General features: G+C 40.7%; 1 long non-coding RNA gene across 2 annotated transcripts in view; it reads right to left on the bottom strand.

The window, feature by feature from the left end:
• The window catches only part of LOC143669025 (uncharacterized), a 33,419-nt gene that overhangs the window by 7,869 nt on the left and 8,364 nt on the right, over positions 1-17,186 (bottom strand). For both annotated transcript variants that reach the window (XR_013168653.1, XR_013168654.1), the window contains exon 2: positions 3,292-3,440. This is a non-coding gene — a long non-coding RNA (uncharacterized LOC143669025). The remainder of the gene's footprint in view (positions 1-3,291; positions 3,441-17,186) is intronic.

The following is a 17,186-nucleotide window of genomic DNA, read 5'->3' as shown; positions in this document are numbered from 1 at the left end:
CCCCCTCCATTCTGCCACTGCTCCCCCCCCCCCCCTTTACTTATTAGGACCATCCTTACCTCTACACTGCAATTCTCTCCAATTAGGCCTGCCAGAGAAGCAGCTTTCATCTGTTCCTTTTAAATGCATGAACGTTAAAGCCCTGGAACATCAGTCAGGCAATGGGACTTGCTGGGCAAGTGCAAGAAAACCCACAAAAACAGCCCACAGAGGTGGGGGATCCAAAGACCCCCCCGGCCCAATTAATCCTGTTGCATCCACTGGCTGAATGGCCGCTGTGCAGAGCTTGAGTTCTGCAGGCCACTCCAAGCTGAAAGGCACGATGCCAGAAAAAAAGAGTAATAATAATAAAATTCACTTCCAGGCAGCCTGTCTGGGCTTGTATTGGAAACAAAGAGAAAGGCAGAAGGGAAGGGTTAAATGGAGTGACCTGCAAAGCGTGGCTTTATCCTCCAGAGCCTTTTCCCAACCCGACTGCCCCCTGCACTGGTGTTTGTTTTGCATGAAGGAAGTGGCCTTCTTCCCTGCTGGCTGTGGGAACTGGAGGAGAGCTTGATTGCTTTGGCCAAGGGACAGGTGAGACATTGGTCATCCCAGTGAGAGGTTGCTCTGGCAGGGTTCACTCAGGCTGTTTTAAACATGAGGGATCCTTGAAGGGACCGAGTGCCTCCTCCTTCTCCCCACATTCCCTTCAAAATAAGTAATGTTCATGAAGTCATCTGAGGGGCAAGACTGAAACACAGGCCATGCAAAGGTCCCTCAGCTCCCACCCCTAAGGCGTCCTTGATCTTGTGGAGTTCTTGGGCATCTTTCCCACCTCCTCCTGCTCCCTCATGACTAGTTTTAATTAGAAAACATAGAAGAGAAGGTAGGTGTGCTGGTTTGAAAGGATATATGCCCCCTAAGAAAAGCCATGTTTTAATATAAATCCCATTTCATAAAGGTAGAATAATCCCTATTCAATACTGTATATTTGAAACTGTAATGAGATCATCTCCCTGGTTGATGTGATTTAGTCAAGAATGGTTGTTTAACTGGATTAGGGGATGACATGTCTCCACCCATTTGAGTGGGTCTTGATTGGTTTATTGGAGTCCTATAAAAGAGGAAACATTTTGGAGAGAGAGACTCAGAGAGAGCAGAGAATGCTGCAGCACCACGAAGTGGAGAGTCCATTGGAGATGAAGAAGGAAAATGCCTCCCGGGGAGCTTCACGAAATAGGAAGCCAGGAGAGAAAGCTAGCAGATGACGCCGTATTTGCCATGCACCCTTCCAGCCGAGAGAGAAGCCCTGACTGTGTTCACCATGTGCCGTCTTACTTGAGAGAGAGACCCTGAACTTCATCGGCCTTCTTGAACCAAGGTATCTTTCCCTAGATGCCTTTGATTGGACATTTCTTTAGACTTGTTTTAATCGGGACATTTTCTAGGCCTTAGAACTGTAAACTTGCAACTTATTAAATTCCCCTTGTTAAAAGCCATTCCGTTTCTGGTATATTGCATTCCAGCAGCAAGCAAACTAGAACAGTAGGTCACTACCTTCTGTTGTCACCTCAAATGAGGGGAAGTGGGTGGGTTTTGGTGTACGAGAGGGTGGACTTTGTAATACAGGCCCAAGAAGAGGCTCTGCAAAGGATAGACTAAGCTTACTTAAAATTAGGCCTAAGACAAAATCCTTAGGAGGGGAGAAAGACTATAGAATTATTAAACTTTACCATCAGGAAATCCCCTGATACGGGTCAAACTTTAGGGACACCCAAATCAATAGGCCATGCCCTCGATCATGAGGCTTACTCTTGTGAAGCTTATGTAGGTAGTGGAGAAGCTTAAACTACCTAAGGTATGCTCAAGAGTTACTTCTGGAGGACCTCTGTTTTTGCTCAGATGTGGCCTCAGTCTCTCTAAGCCCAACTCTGCAAGTGAAATCATTGCCCTCCCCCTTACGTGGGACATGACATCCAGGGGTGAAAGTCTCCCTGGCGACATGGGAGATGACTCCCAGGGATGAGTCCAGATCTGGCACCATGGGATCAACAATTCCATCCTGACCAAAAGGGGGAAAAGAAGTGTAATTAATAAAGTATCAGTGGCAGAGAGAGTTCATATAGATTCAAGAGGCTACTCTGGAGGTTGCTCTTATGCAAGCTTCAGGTAGACCTTGCTACCTATCGTAACCTGCCAACCACCAACCAGGACCATTCCAGCCAATCCTAAAGAACACCTAGGGCAATATATAAGATTCCACAAGGGTTCCAGGCACTAGAGTAACTTTCCAGAAACCTACAACTTCCAGATGGGTCCCTAGACCAGATAAATCCTGAAACCTAGCCCAGCCTCTCCAGAACATCAGATAGTTCCATCTCCCTACCCCCTATTGGTGACAGACCCTTCTAATATAAAAAATTTAGACTTGCCATAGCCCAAACAACCCCAAAGAGAGGTATGGAAAGATTGAAGATGATGGTGAATTATACATAGAAGATAGGACTTAACAAATGAATATGCATGCTGAATCATTAAATTGATATCTCTTTTAGTCTCCAGTATTTTAGAGCAGCTAGAAGTAAAAACCTAAAAAATTGTGAAATTGTAACCCATGTCAAAGTCTGAAATAATGTAATTGTGGTGCGGTGCTTTGAAATTTATTGCTTTTTTGTATATATATTATTGTTCACATAAAAAGAAGGGAAAAAAGTCTATTGTAATGATAAAAAAGTATTTAGGCCCTCTAGCCTCCTATATTCGGAGCAGCTAGAAGGAAAAATATGAGAGGATTGTACAGTAGCACATGACAAACTCTGGGATCTGTCCTGTAACCATTTGTTGAAGAGTGCTTTGAAAACTATTGCTTTTGTATTTCTTTGCTTTGTATATATATATGTTATACTATACAATAAAAAAAAAAAAAAATTAGGCCCAAGAGTCACCCCCAGGGAAAAAAAAAAAAGAGGAGGTTCTGCAGTTGGGATCCTCAGGCGTAGCCTTGACTGGGAAATGTTATGTCTTCGTGGTTCTGCTTAAAAATGGAACTGTTACTGGTGAATTCAATTACTTCAACTCAGCGTTTTAGGACTTTGAGGAGAAATCAGCTTTACAAAGGACTAGAACCTTCTAAGGAACGGCCTTCTCTAGTTGGTGTAGTGCGTTCCTATTTTATTAGTGCAAAAATAGGATTTGGGACCCAACTTGAGACTGTTACATAAATAGTATGGGGGAGATTCTATTACATGCTCACAATTAATTCAACCAAGAAAGTCTACTTCTGATCCTAGATGTGTTAATACATCTCACCTGCACAGACGAATCGAGATTCCCGGACTCCCTTTCCAACCGCATTAGACCCTCATCGTTGTTGACATGTGGCCGGGCTCATCATTCCTCTCTCCAAACCCTTGCACGGGTTGTTTCCTCTCCTTGAAATGTCCTTTGCCTCCTCAAAACTGAAGGAAAAGAGGAAACAGATTAGCTTTACAAACACTGACTTCTCTACCGAGAGAAATCATGCTGGTGCAAATGCAACTATTGGCTGCTGCTGCCTCATATCCTTTTGTCCCTCTCCTCCCTTCCTTGCTCCTATTCACAAATGCACTTCATTCCGTGGTGGCAGCCCCTAGAAAAATGTAAAGGTACCTTGCCAGGATTATATCCTTAGTTTTTCTCCCCTGAGCATAGTTCTTCTCATGAGCCTGAGAAAAGCTCTTCTGCTTCCAGCTTCTTTTAAGAGCCAAAACCACACAAACCTTAAATCAAGTTAAACACACTTGTCAGGTTGTCTGCTCATTTTCAGTTAGAGTGGACTGAGCAGATCTAAACCCTTTCGTTCCTCTGAGAGTACCAATGTTTCCTCATGCCAGGGGATTGCTTGCCCCATCCCATGTGACTCCTTTCTTTTGGGCGAGGGGAGCTTTGCAGCCAAGCCTTTGATATTTACTAGTTTTATTATCTTGCTCTCCCTCCTCTTTCCACAAACTGAGCCACAGGCACCCTGCGGCTTGACATCTCGTGAGACAAGACAGTACAATGGTTAGAAATGTAGGCTCTGTTTCAGATCGTCTGGGCTCATATCTGATTCTGCCCTTTTGAACTGTGCAAACTTATTCGTTTAATTGACCTCTTTGAACCTAAGTTACTCATCTATAAAATGGGGAGAATGAACACCTACCTCATCGAAGGACCTAGAATAGGGCTTGGGACAAAGCACATGCACTGTGTCATAGTTATTATCCTTGTAAGTCTCAAACGATGTCAAGATCTTTTGAATGTCAACAAATCATAATTTGGAACATTTGGGGACTGTTTTTAGAAACAAGGAGCATTCATAATCCCCTGGTATCATGTTCTGTTCTTTTGGCTTCAAGCAAGGCAAGTTGGAAAACCCTTTTCTCAGATAAGAGGAGATAAGTGTGCCTTGCTCTGCTTTTGGGAAACATCTGGGGGTCCCATAGGTAGCAGGCATCCTAGCTGTCCTCACCTGGCCTTTCATTTGTTTGCTTGCTGGTTGGTGAGTTGGTGATCCTTTGGGAATTTGTTGGCATGACTGATATGCCCAGTGGTTTCTGGTGGGAGCAGGATGGAGGGGCAAAATGGGGGCAGGGGAGTTATCTGTGTGGTTGTATGAATTGTATGAGAAAAGGATGGTTGAAAAGAGAAGCATGACCTCTGCCATGACTCTTGGTGATAGAAGCAGTGGAATGGTTTTCATGAAATGCTTCATGCTTTGGGCCCCAAAGCAGCTAGAAGTTGGGAAGAAAACCATTCTTACCACTTGTGGATACAGCCCGAAATTTTTCTGGTCACTCAGGGATTAGAGCTGTGGGGCAGGAGGAGCCTGGAATCTTGGCGAGACATGGGCCAGCTGATGATAGCTATAATTGTGGTGAGGGTGGATGAGATTCCATAAGAGCTTTGTGAGGTGGAGTGACTGGAGCAGGAAGGCTGATTCTAAGTGGACTTCCAGGGACATGTGCTGAGCAGAGGGAATATTGGGTCATGACTCTGTAAGACCTGGAATTTCTGCTCAGGCTGTCAGATTTTTCAGTTAACAAGTTTAACAGGACATATTTTGAACTTAAAGATACTTGATTACATGTATTTCCGGTGAAATGATTTTATCCTTCCAACCCCCACATTAAAGACATGTCCAGGAAAGAACCTTCATTAGAACTGAGAATCTAGGATGAAAAGAAAGGGGGAATGATGTACTAGTTGCTTATCTCATCTCCTTTCAAGTGGGGTTCACAAAGGTTGCCATAACTGGGACCCTGACTTTTGGTGTCATTTGATCTGTGCTTTGCTAGTCTCTCTACCCCACCCAAGAAGACAAAGGATGTATCAAAGGTATGGAGGAGGGAGGCTCCCTACCATTTAGGACCAACATTTTACCTGATGGCAGCTGAGACATAGAGGTTCTATTCATTTTCCTCTATCATCTTTTGGTTATCTATAATATGGCTTTAAAATGCAGTAGGTAATGAAAATACACGGTCAAATCCCAAACATTCTTGACCTGCTGTTTGGTAATCCTGTGCTTAACCCCCATCCACCAATTCTACTTTTGAATTTCAAGTCATTCATTCAAGAAGACACATTGTGAGCTCCTGTTGATGTCATGAACGGTTGCTAAGTTGGTTCAACAAAGTTGTTTTCCCTTCACTAGCTACCGCTGCAGTCTATCTAGGAGAGGCATATTAATATGTACAATATGACAGAGGCCAATATCAAAGTATATGGAACCCAGGGAAAACAATAAGCATGTGAAACAAAAAATCTGGGTTACCCCTGGTAGATTCATGGCCGCCTGAATAAGAGTTGAACTTTTTTTAAAAGTTGATGTAGAAATTACACATATATCTATACATAATATACATACATTTACATAGTTAAAGGCACACATCTTAAGTGTAGAGTTACATGAGTTTTAATGAATGATACTCCTGTGTAACCCACATGCCTATCAAACTATAGAACATTTCCATCAGGCAGAAAGTTTCCCCATGCCCCTCCTCAATCAACAGCTGCCTTGTGTTTATCCTCAACATTTCTAAAGTATCTATATTTCAGTCAAGGAATATCTGTAACACCTAAAGAAGAGATCCTAAGATTGTGCATTCTTGTCTATTTGCTTATGTTTAGATAGTGTGTGCAGGACTCACTTTGGACATTCTGAATGATAGTGTGACCAATCTGCTAGGCATTTGTTCTTAGGGAAGGAGTTCATAAAATCGACCTATGTGAGACTCAGGAGAAAACCATCTTTCTCCTTTTGGGTGTGTTCAGGAATAGTCCCTCACCTGGCCTTGATAGCTCTATCAACTCATAAAGAAATAAACACAATTGATCACTGCTAAATTCCAAGCCTTTGGTCTGCCTCTCTCTTATATGTGGGAAAGGTGAAAAGTTAGCAGGCTGCTATTGTGATATAGTTCTTCACGTGTCTTTCACATTTCTGCACATCTTGCAAATGGAGGCACTGACAGATTTTTGTTCTAGACTATCTTTTCAAGGGGGGTTGTATAGAAAACAGTTTTAGAAAAGAGAGAAAGAGAGAGAGAGAGACAGTCTTGCTCCAAAGCAAAGGGCAAATTTGTTATAGTCCAGCACAATAAAGATAATGTCTCCCTCTGGGACAAAAAGATTTGTTGGCAGCCTATTATAAAAGATTCAGGCTCCCTAAATTGGGGTTCTTCTCCTGCAATGCAACCCCCTGCATGTACAGACATCACCTGGCTCCCTTAGAGAGCCAATTCCCTGTGGGAATTGAAGCTTAAGGAACTGGCACAAGAAAATGATACACTGGATATCGATACCCTGGACACTAGCATTGCTGTCGGAAACTATTCTTTGTTTTTGACCCCAGAGTCTCATGTCTTCTGTCAAGATACATGAAACTGTTATAGGCTACCTTGTTAACTTGCAAATATAGCAACATTTTACTTGATTGCATCACAGTTTTTAGAAGTTACAAGCCAAATTTTGTCTTTGGTATGTTCTTTCTAGTGAAATCATAATCATAACAGTTTGCCAGAGGAGATGATTCATGAGTCAAAAACACTTTGAATTACTGATTATATACATTGATGTTTTATCTGGTTTCTTAATTTTTTAATAAATAAATAAATAAAACACTTTGAGTTTGAGTCCCAGCACAGGTGTGTGTCTTTCCTTCTGAGGCAGAAAGAAACTGAGCACATGGTTGCAGAGATCAAGAAAAACTGGTCTGAGTGGTGGGGTTCATAAGTGTTTACTGATGGAACGTTACTTAGACCTTTCTCCTAAGCTCTAACTTTCCCTGTCGGCTTTGTCCACTGTCATCATATTTTATTTCCATCTTCAAAACCAACACCATCTTCACTTGGGTTTACCAGTGTTTGCCCATCACGCATCTTCTAAGAAGGAGGATCAATATTTCTGCGTTCATTGAAGATATACTGAATATTTCAATTGTATTAGCATTTTAGAATGTTATTGTTATATGCTTATAAACATAATATATGATCATTGCAAAAAACTGAGGAGCAGGAAAATCACAAAAAGAAATAAAGAATGTTCATAATCACTTCCAACAAGAAGCACACTTAACATTTTCGTTGTATCTTTCCAGACATTTTAAAAATATATAATATGTACACACAAACACATGTAGTATTTTTTTCTCTTTGGTTTGTTTCTTTACTTTTTTCTGGCTAAAGAACACTCTTTTTATTTTTAACAGGATATGTAACATAATTTTTAGTGATTGGAAAATGTGGATGTATTCTAACCATGTTAACTTAAGCAGTATCCTTTCAGTGAGCCTGTAGGTTGTTCATAATTTTTCATAAACAATGCTTTTATGGCCTTCTTTATGTGTTTGTATGTATGCCTACATGTGCATCTTTTGCATCCTAGTCTGAGTATTTCCTTAGGACTAATTCCCAGGAATGGATTCGTCCAGTTAATTGCATCCAACTTTTTCCTTGCCCCAAGCTAGTTTTCCTTCTGCCCAATAAAAACTGTCTTTTAGTTCCAAAGCTGTAGGACAATTTGCCTGAAGCAAGCAAAGAGGCTTATCTCCTCATTATTAGATAAGCTTTGTTTGGTTGAAAGTGGCAGAGACCCCGTCAAAATAGCTGGTCAAAAGGAGAATTCATCTGCCAGATCTCAACCTACTTCTCAGATCTTACAATAGGACATGGGTAGGCCTTGAAAACAGTCAGGATGGAGAGTGCAGATGCTTCCATACTTCCTATCTCTGATCATTGGATTTTCTGGACAGGACCCTCTGTTTCCCTAAGTCTGGAGACGGTTGAAAACATGGCAGCAAATTGCTCTCAAGTTCTATGGCTGATAGCCTCAACCATCTGAGAGAGACTAACCAGATTCTTCGCGCCAATTCCAAAGATCCTGGGGAGGGAGCTCATCAGCCCATCTTGACTCTGCAACCCATCTTTGGACCAATGTGCCACAGCCACGGGGTTAGTCAGATGCCACAGCAACCACGCAGACGCGGGAAACATTTTTAGGAAGAGGATGCCAGGCTGACAGTTCCTTAAATGACTGCTAAATCTTTGACAGACATGTGCAAAAACAAAATTTAGTTGAAAATCTTTCTGGAGGTTATCCAGCTTTCTCAAACTGGAAATAATTTTTCAAGTGAAAATCTTGGTGACTTTAAGATGAAATTCTAAAATGGTCACATGAGACTTCCACAGCCTATGAGACAATGTAAGAAATGTGGAGAAGAACACTGTAGGTACATGTATGAATAGCATGTATAGTTACATGTATGAAATTCAGAGATGAATGAAACAACAAAAATATTGTTAGGTGTGATGGTGTTAGAATGAGTTATTTTTATTTTGACTTTAGCAAGTATTTAGTATATTTAGTAGTGCTATTAACCATACTGAAGAACACATAAAAGTAATCTTTTGATAAAATATTAACAGTGGGTTCTATAACTTAAAGTACATCGAACTACAAAATACATTCTTGTGGATCTGCATTCGTCAGAAACTGGGCTCTACTAGAATTGTGTGAGGTTTTGCCTATATTTCTCTCCTTCCCTTATACACATATCACCTGCTAGTCTTCTTCATAAAAATCTCACTCCTAGGAAGCACCCTAGCTTTGAACAAAACTTGTTTATCATGCCTCTATCTCCCATTTTGATTCCTCAGTTTAGAAAATATTTTGCCCCCCTTTTTTTCTGGAGGCAGCATGCATTTGGAAATCATGAAGGCCTGAGCTTCACTTCCAGCTTTGCCATTTAACTGGGTGACAAGTGGTTGATATTTATCCTACCCTAATTCTGTTTTATAAACTGAACATATCAAAAGTCTTGTCCCTCCCCTCATTATCTGGGAATCACCCATCTCTCCATATAGCTCAACAACCCTATCTCCCTTGACTGCCCCTGTGTAGTGCTGCCTCTTACCTGACCCTTTGAGCCTATAGAACACCTGGCATCTCTGTTACTCATTTACAGCATTGCTTCTAGGGCAGTATTCAAATATTTAACAACTTGTGCTTGATGGTCACTGACCAATCAGAATGAACAAGAACCTTGATGGAGTTTGCAAGCTGCCAGAATATGATATACTAGAACTGAAAACGCTTTTAAAAAGAGGAATTTAATAAGTTACAAGTTTGCACTTCTAAACCTATAAAAATGTCCAAACTAAGGTATCCAGATAAAGATACCTTACCTTAAGGAAGATGGATAGGTCAGAAACACCTCTTTCAGAGGGAAGTCACATGGCTGGCATCTGCTGGTCCCTTGCTCCTGAGCTCCATAGCTTTCAGCTTCAGTTCCTGTGGGTTTTTTTTTTTTCACTTCAATTCTGCAGGGCTGACTTTCATCTCTTGGCTTCTGTTGGCTCTCTCCAGGTTCTGGCTTGGTTAATATCTCATGGGAAGGCACACAGCAATGTCTGCAGGGCTCCAAGCATCTCCAAACATCCCTGTCTTTGCTCTCTCAGCCGGCTCTGAAGTTTCTGTCATTTCTGAGGTTTCTCCAAAATGTTTCCCCTTTTAAAGACTCTAGTAAACTAATCAAGACCCACCTGGAATGGGCAGAGTCACATCTCCATCTAATCAAAAGTTCACACCTACAAGTGAGTGTGTCACATCTCCGTGGAGATTGTTTAATAAAAACTTTCCATCCTACAATATTGAAGCAGGATTAAAAGAAACAGCTGCTCCCACAAGATTGGATCAAGATTAAAACACAGCTTTTCCGGGATACATTATACTCTCAAACAAGCATGGGTAGACTCATAGAAAGTAGATGAGATTGGATCAGCGTTTCTCAAACTCAGCACTTTTGGCACTTTGGACTGGATAATTCTTCATTCTGGGGGTCTGTCCTGGCACTGTAGGATGTTTAGCAGCATCCCTGGCCTCCACCCACTAGATCTCCCTGAGTTATGACAATTGAAAACATTTCCAAACATGACCAAATGGCTCCTTAGTGGCAAAATTGCCCCAAATTGAGAATCACTGGCATAGATGGGTTGAGAGAATTGGAACCCAAAACATGTAGGAAAAGGCTGCTGCAGGGGTAAGAGCCTTTCAGGAATTCCAGAGTCAGCAGGTCTCTAAAGCAGGATTGGGCTGTGGTCTCCTTATACTTGTTACAGGGTGAGTGATGAAAGAAGGACTGCCTACTGAAGAGCTGGGGCAATTGCAGCCTTCTCTGCCCTGGTCCACAGAGACTGGATAGCTTCAAGAGGTCTAACCCCAAACAAGCTAAAGCCCCCAGAATGACTATTTAAATATAGTAGAGGATCTGTGGAGGAAGCATCCTGCCGTAGAGGCTGAGGCTGGAGAGAGAAGCAGAGCCACAGTAGCCAGCAAGGAGAACATCAGAAAGACATTTTCAGCTCAGAGGTAAAATAAAGTGCTCCCTGGAGCAAAGGTATCCTTCCTTGGAAATAATGAGGCCTCTAGGTTTTGGGCCAGCTCCCTACCCTGCACTGCTCGCTTCCATCCAAGCCCTCCAATTCAGGGAATGGCTTATCAAAGACAGGAATGTGAAATGACTGCAGAATAAATGCAATCCAGCTGCCAATCTTATTCATTCATAAATATGAAGTATCAAAAAGGGTTGTCCAACATTTCATATAATCAATAGGTACGAGACAGGAGAATGATAAAGAAAAATGCAATAACTAATAAAAAGATTTTTAATGCAGATTAAACACAGGGAGATGCAAATAAAATGCCATTTTTACCTATTAGGCAAAAAGTAGAGAGAATGGTAACATCCAGTATTGGTAAAGCTGCGAGAAAATGGATTTTCTCTCTTATCGTCACTGCAAGGGTATTTTGGGGAAGGTAATTTGGCAACAGCCATCGAAATAAAAAATGCACAGACTGTTTGACCCGAAAATTATTCTTCTAAAAACTGTCCCAAAGAAATGTTCATGCCACACTCAAAGATACACGTGCAAGGATGTTCATGAAGTCACTACATTAGTGACTTAGTGCATTAGTGAAAAATGCATTAGTGAAAAATAGGAAACAATGTAAATGGCTTTTGATGAAGGAATAATTAAATGATGAGGTAACTGTTAATAGACTAATATGGAGCCCATTAAAAGGATGAAACAGAGTGAAATCGATTTGGAAAGTTGCCCAGATAATGTATATATTATGATGTCATTTATGTTGCAAAAAATAATAATAACCCTTGTGGGTTCCAGAGTGTGTGTGTGCAAAGGTCACAAAAGGGTCTATCCAAGAGAAGCGAGAGAGAAGGGTAAAAGGGGGCTTTTACTTAATACTCGACTTGATTTTGTATTATGTGAAGATTTTTACAGGGGCCATATGATGCATTTGTGAGCTTAGAAACAACCTTTTAAAAGAATAGCAAACAAAGACTGTTAAGTCTCCCAGAGGATCATAAAGATCTTAGCCCACCCTTTATTTAAAACAACAAAACTGACCCAGCTGGAATCAAGAGCATTACCATCCTGACTCCTCACCTTAAATGCTTTTGAATTTTACTGTGTATTTTGGAGCCATTTATCACAGCTGATGCTTTAATTGTGGTTTTGCCTGTTTAGCAACCACCGTGGTTTATAATGTATTTATCTGGTATATTTTATAGGCACCATTTACACACGATACCAGGTATTATGAAAAAAAAATCCTTATATAATTTATTTCATCAAGCGTAAAATGTTCACATATTTTAATCCAGGCTTCCCTGCAACAGGTCAATCAATACATTTACTTTTGCAATTAGTATCAAGCATTCGCATAGTGAAAGAGGTAATTTGATCTAAGTGCAATGTGAGGAGATGCTGGGAATAGAGTTCTGTCCCACATGCTCTGGGGGAGACCCATGCTGCCCCCAAAGACAGGATTCTAACAAAGGTGAATGGTACGTACACCCAAGAGAAAAATGAATCGATTCTCATAAAGCGAAGGATGATTAAGTCCAAACAAATATAATCCTGTCTGAGAATGTAAAAGGAAAGGGTGGACAAGGTAGAAATTTAATTTCAAGGGTGTGGGATATATATTTAGCTCTAGCTTCCAGGCTGGTCAAATTGGAGACAGACTTTGAAGGGATGGAAGCAACCTCAGAGGATAGGTGCTCTTTCTTAACTCTAAGAATGATGGGGATAATTGGGCAGGATCTCAAATCACATCCCTTTTGCTTTACCTTTGCTTACTCAATGTGATTGGTCCTAGGAACCTAATGAACTTGAGCAGAAAACAAACAAACTAATAAACACAGCTGACCTGATTGGAGATGCGGAAACATATCAAATGATCCATTTCCCAAGCCCAAACCTCCACATCAACAGGGGTGCGAAGGAGTGCTGGGCTGGACAGGCTGGTATCTGCTTTCACTTCCTCGCTGGTCATGGCTTGTCCCTCCAGCCCTTTGGGTCAAAGAGGAGATCACACCTTGGTTTCAAGGACATAGGGACTCTTGTCCCTAGAATGTGACCACAATGGGCAATCACAGTCAGAGCACACAGCCAACAGTCTCACTTCTGTTGGGACTTGGAGCTATCACCAGCCTAAATCCAGGCCAGCTTCATCACGTGTCACCTGTGGAGTCCCAGGACCACGTGCTTAGAAAGGGGTATAGTTTAGTGCTCGGCTGTCACCATCTTTATATTCTTAATGATTTTTTAAAAAACTTTTTATTGTAAAATGTATATACAAAGCAAATAAAGAAAAAAGCAATAGATTTCAAAGCACCCTTCAACAAGTAGTTACAGGACAGATCTCAGAGCTGTCATGGGCTACCATACCACCATCTCAGATTTTTCCTTCTAGCTGCTCCAGAACATAGGAGGCTAGAAGGAATAATTTTTTTTTTTAAATCACAATCGCCTTTTTTCTTTTTTTGTGAAAAATAACATATATACGAAAAGGCAATAAATTTCAAAGCACAGCGCAACATTCAGTTGTAGAACAGATTTCAGAGTTTGGTATGGGTTACAATTCCACAATTTTAGGTTTTATTTCTAGCTGCTCTAAGATACTGGAGACTAAAAGAGATACCAATCTTAATGATTTTTAAACAAAAGCTGGCATTAATATTTTGCGAGAACTTCGCCCTGCAAATGTTGTAGCCAGTCCTGCCTGCGGCCTTGGGTGCTGCACCATGTTTGGAGAACATGTATATTTGGATGGTTTTTCTGATCCTAATCTTTTTTAGGACTTGTTCAGGGGTTAGAAGGAAAGAGAAAAAAAAAGGCCCTAGGTCTCCCACCTCTACTCACCTTCACGCCAAAAGAAAATGCTCCACACAGGCCTTTTTGCACTGTATCTACCAATAAAAAGTATTTAACAAGCATTCAGCAGGGCAGAGTTGAAGCTGCCTACAATCTTTGGAGCCTCGTAGACTCTTTTTCCCAACAATCAGGATGTTTTCAACTGTCTAAATGGATTTGTTTTAAAAGCTTGTGGGTTTATAAACCAAATTAAAACACACCAACTAAAAAAATCTCTCACCTTTTGGTCTACAAAAATACCCTAACTATAAACTCCTTATTAAGTCAGCAGGACTAGAAACCGGATATTGAGAAAGCTGTGAATTGTTCTCATTCTGTTTAATGACGTTATTTGGAAGCCTAATTAAAACCTTTTATCCGTCAATGGTGTTAACCCCTCATCCCTGATCACAGATTGAAACAACTCAGAGTATGGGCTAGCAGAGAGCTGGGTGATGCCAAGATATTTCATAAAGAAAGAAAGAAAAAAAGAAAGGAATACTTCAAACTTGTTTAAATAGGTTTTATCTGCATTTTAATTTTTATCAAAGTGATACGTGTACATAATTTACAACATTAAATAGTACCACAAGGCAATTAAAGAAAATGTACTCTTTTCACCTACCCTCCACATCCCTGAATCACATACCCAAGAGGCAACCATGTTCAATTATTTTAGTGTTATTTCTGGTATTTATGTCTACATTTCTTGTTAATATGCTTATTATTTCTTGATTTTTTTCCAATTTAAATATTATATAATGACTTCTTATATGAAAGAATATATGGAGAATCTTAAATGGCAAATCTCATCTGTACCCGTAGCCTCCCCACATCCTCCCTATATAGTTAGAAAATTCAGGGTTATGTTATGATTAGATATTTACATTATTATAAATATAGAATAATAGTCAATGTAATAGAAATGTTCACTGTAAAGACATATAGGGTATTATAATTATGTTTTCTTTCTGTTTTTCCCAGAGTTTGTAATAGTCTGGTTTCCTTCTTTTTTTGATTAATTTCTGTGTTACTACCATGAATAAAACTTCTACCTGATTTCCCAGTAGATGAGATCTTTTGATTTTCTTGACAACATCCCCCCAACCCCACCAGCCTTCTACTTCCCTTTCTCTAGACTAGCTACACAGCTCTCATCATGGCTTCCATCTTCATCACTGTTTAAGGAATTCCCTTCTCCTGTCTGTTTGCGAGGACCCCTTTTCCTAGGCCTCATGCTTTCCTTTCGCAGTTTATTCCCTTGTTTTGGTGGAGCAAGTGCAAAGGTCCTGGGGAACAGGTATTCAAGTAATAGCAAAGAAGCCAGTGCAGCTAGAAAAGAGTGAGCAAGGGCAGGGGTGGGCTGGAATGCGGTACAGTAGTAGGAGAGGTGAGAGAAGAACAGAGTGCCAGATCAGGTAAGGTCATTTGAGGAGCCCTCCCTTAAGTCTAAGTAAGGTGGGAGTCATTTTCAAATTACATTTTAGAAGGAACAAGGTGGCTCCTTTGGAGGTATTTAGACAGTAAGGGGGAAAGGGCAGAGCCCAGGTGATCAAACCAGAGGCTACTGCAGTAAGCCAGGTGAGAGATGATATGGCTTGAATCAAGGTAGAGTGGTCAGAAGGGATTATTCCCACATATATTTGAAGAAGGGATTATTTCTGCATATACTTGATTCAAAAGGATTTTCATGGATCACCAATTGGATTCCTGATGGATTAGATTTGGAATGTGAGAGGAAGAGAGGAACCAATGGTGATCCCAAATTTTTTTTCAATTAAGCTTTATATTTTGAGATAATTATAGGTTCCCATGCAGTTGTAAGAAATAGAGATCCTGTGTAATTTTTACCCAGCTCCCTCAAATTACAAAAAAGTAATATCTTACAAGATTATATCAAAGCAGGATATATTAGCATCAACTCCACAAAAATACAGAACATATTCATCATCACAAGAGTGTTTCAGGGGAGCAAACAAAGGTATTGTTCAAATCACCAGGTCCAGCCAACAAAATACATTTAGAAAGCTCTGCACATGAAGTTTCATGTTAACTGAGAAGATTGAGTCCTTGACTCACAACCTCTACCAATGCTGCATTTGGGTAAACTCCATCGGCTCCCCTTGGTCAACCCAAGTTAACTCCATAAATTTCCCATGGGTATGACTTTCTAATTTGATGTTGCCTATTCTTTAATACTCTGATCTCCATCAGTCCTACCCAAGAACTCCCAAATATTGCCTTCTTGTAAAGACCAACCGAAATCCCATCTTCTACAAAAAAGAATTATTCCATAAGAATTATGTCTGTGCTCTTCATCATTTTGACCAAATTTAGTTTTTTTTTTGAAAACTATTCAACTGTTGGTTTAAGTAAATCAAATAAGGTTTGTTTGTGCATGCTTTACTATCTACATGCTGCAAAAAATTCATTTTGCCAACTCTTGACTTTATGTAGAAAAGACACTGGGAAGCAATGAGGTATGTTTTTCTTCTCTAATTTCCAAAGACAGTTGTATGATTCTTTTTTCACCTTCAAGCAATACTGCCTTTCTTAAACTTCCTCAAATATATAATATTTGGAAGAGGCTGGGGCAAAATTTATCTTTTATGTGATCTAGTCCATTCAGTTATTTATCCATTCTTATAGATGTTCATTTCAACAAATATTTCTTGGATACTTAGCACTGTACAAACTATTAATCATTCCCGCCATCCCAGAGCTCACAATCTAGCAGTGACACACCATAATAACCACAGTCTGTGTGTGTTAAACACACAATCTAGCGTGTTTCGTGAGCTAAAAGAAGTCACGTTCAGGGTGCTAACAGAGTACATAGAGGCAGTGACTGGTTCTTCCTGGGGAGTCTGGGGAGGTGACATGGTCAGGTTCCTGTGTCAACTTGGCCAGATGGTGGTACCTGTTTGTCTGGTTGGGCAAGTGCTGGCCTGTCTGCTGCGATGATGACATTTCATAGAATTAAATCATGATCATGTGGGCTACATCCACAGCTGATTCCATTTGTAATCAGCCAAAGGGGAGTGTCTTCTGCAATGAGTAATGCTTAATTTAATCACGGGAAGCCTTTTAAGGAGGATTCAGAAGAGACAGGTTCTTCCTGTTTCGGCTGGCGAGCCTCTCCTGTGGAGTTCGTCCAGACCCTCCATCGGAATCGTCGGCTTCACAGTCTGCCCTACAGATTTTGGACTTTGCGTTCCCACGGTCACGTGAGACACTTTTATAAATTTTATATTTGTGAGTGCTCCCTGTTGATTCTGTTTCTCTAGAGAACCCTAACTAATACAGGAGACCTCCCTGGAAAGGTGCCTTCTAGGTCATGGCCTAAAGAATGAGTGGTCCAAGAGGGGAAGAATGGGGGACAGAGTCTACCAGGGAGAAGGAGCATACTGGCCAAGGTTTGGCACAGGCAGGTGGCCTTATATGGATGCACAGTGCCAGGTTAAGCTG

Source organism: Tamandua tetradactyla, chromosome 25, assembly GCF_023851605.1.
Source record: "Tamandua tetradactyla isolate mTamTet1 chromosome 25, mTamTet1.pri, whole genome shotgun sequence".
NCBI classification, from domain to species: Eukaryota; Metazoa; Chordata; class Mammalia; order Pilosa; family Myrmecophagidae; genus Tamandua; species Tamandua tetradactyla.
This window is presented reverse-complemented; position numbering and strand designations above follow the sequence as displayed.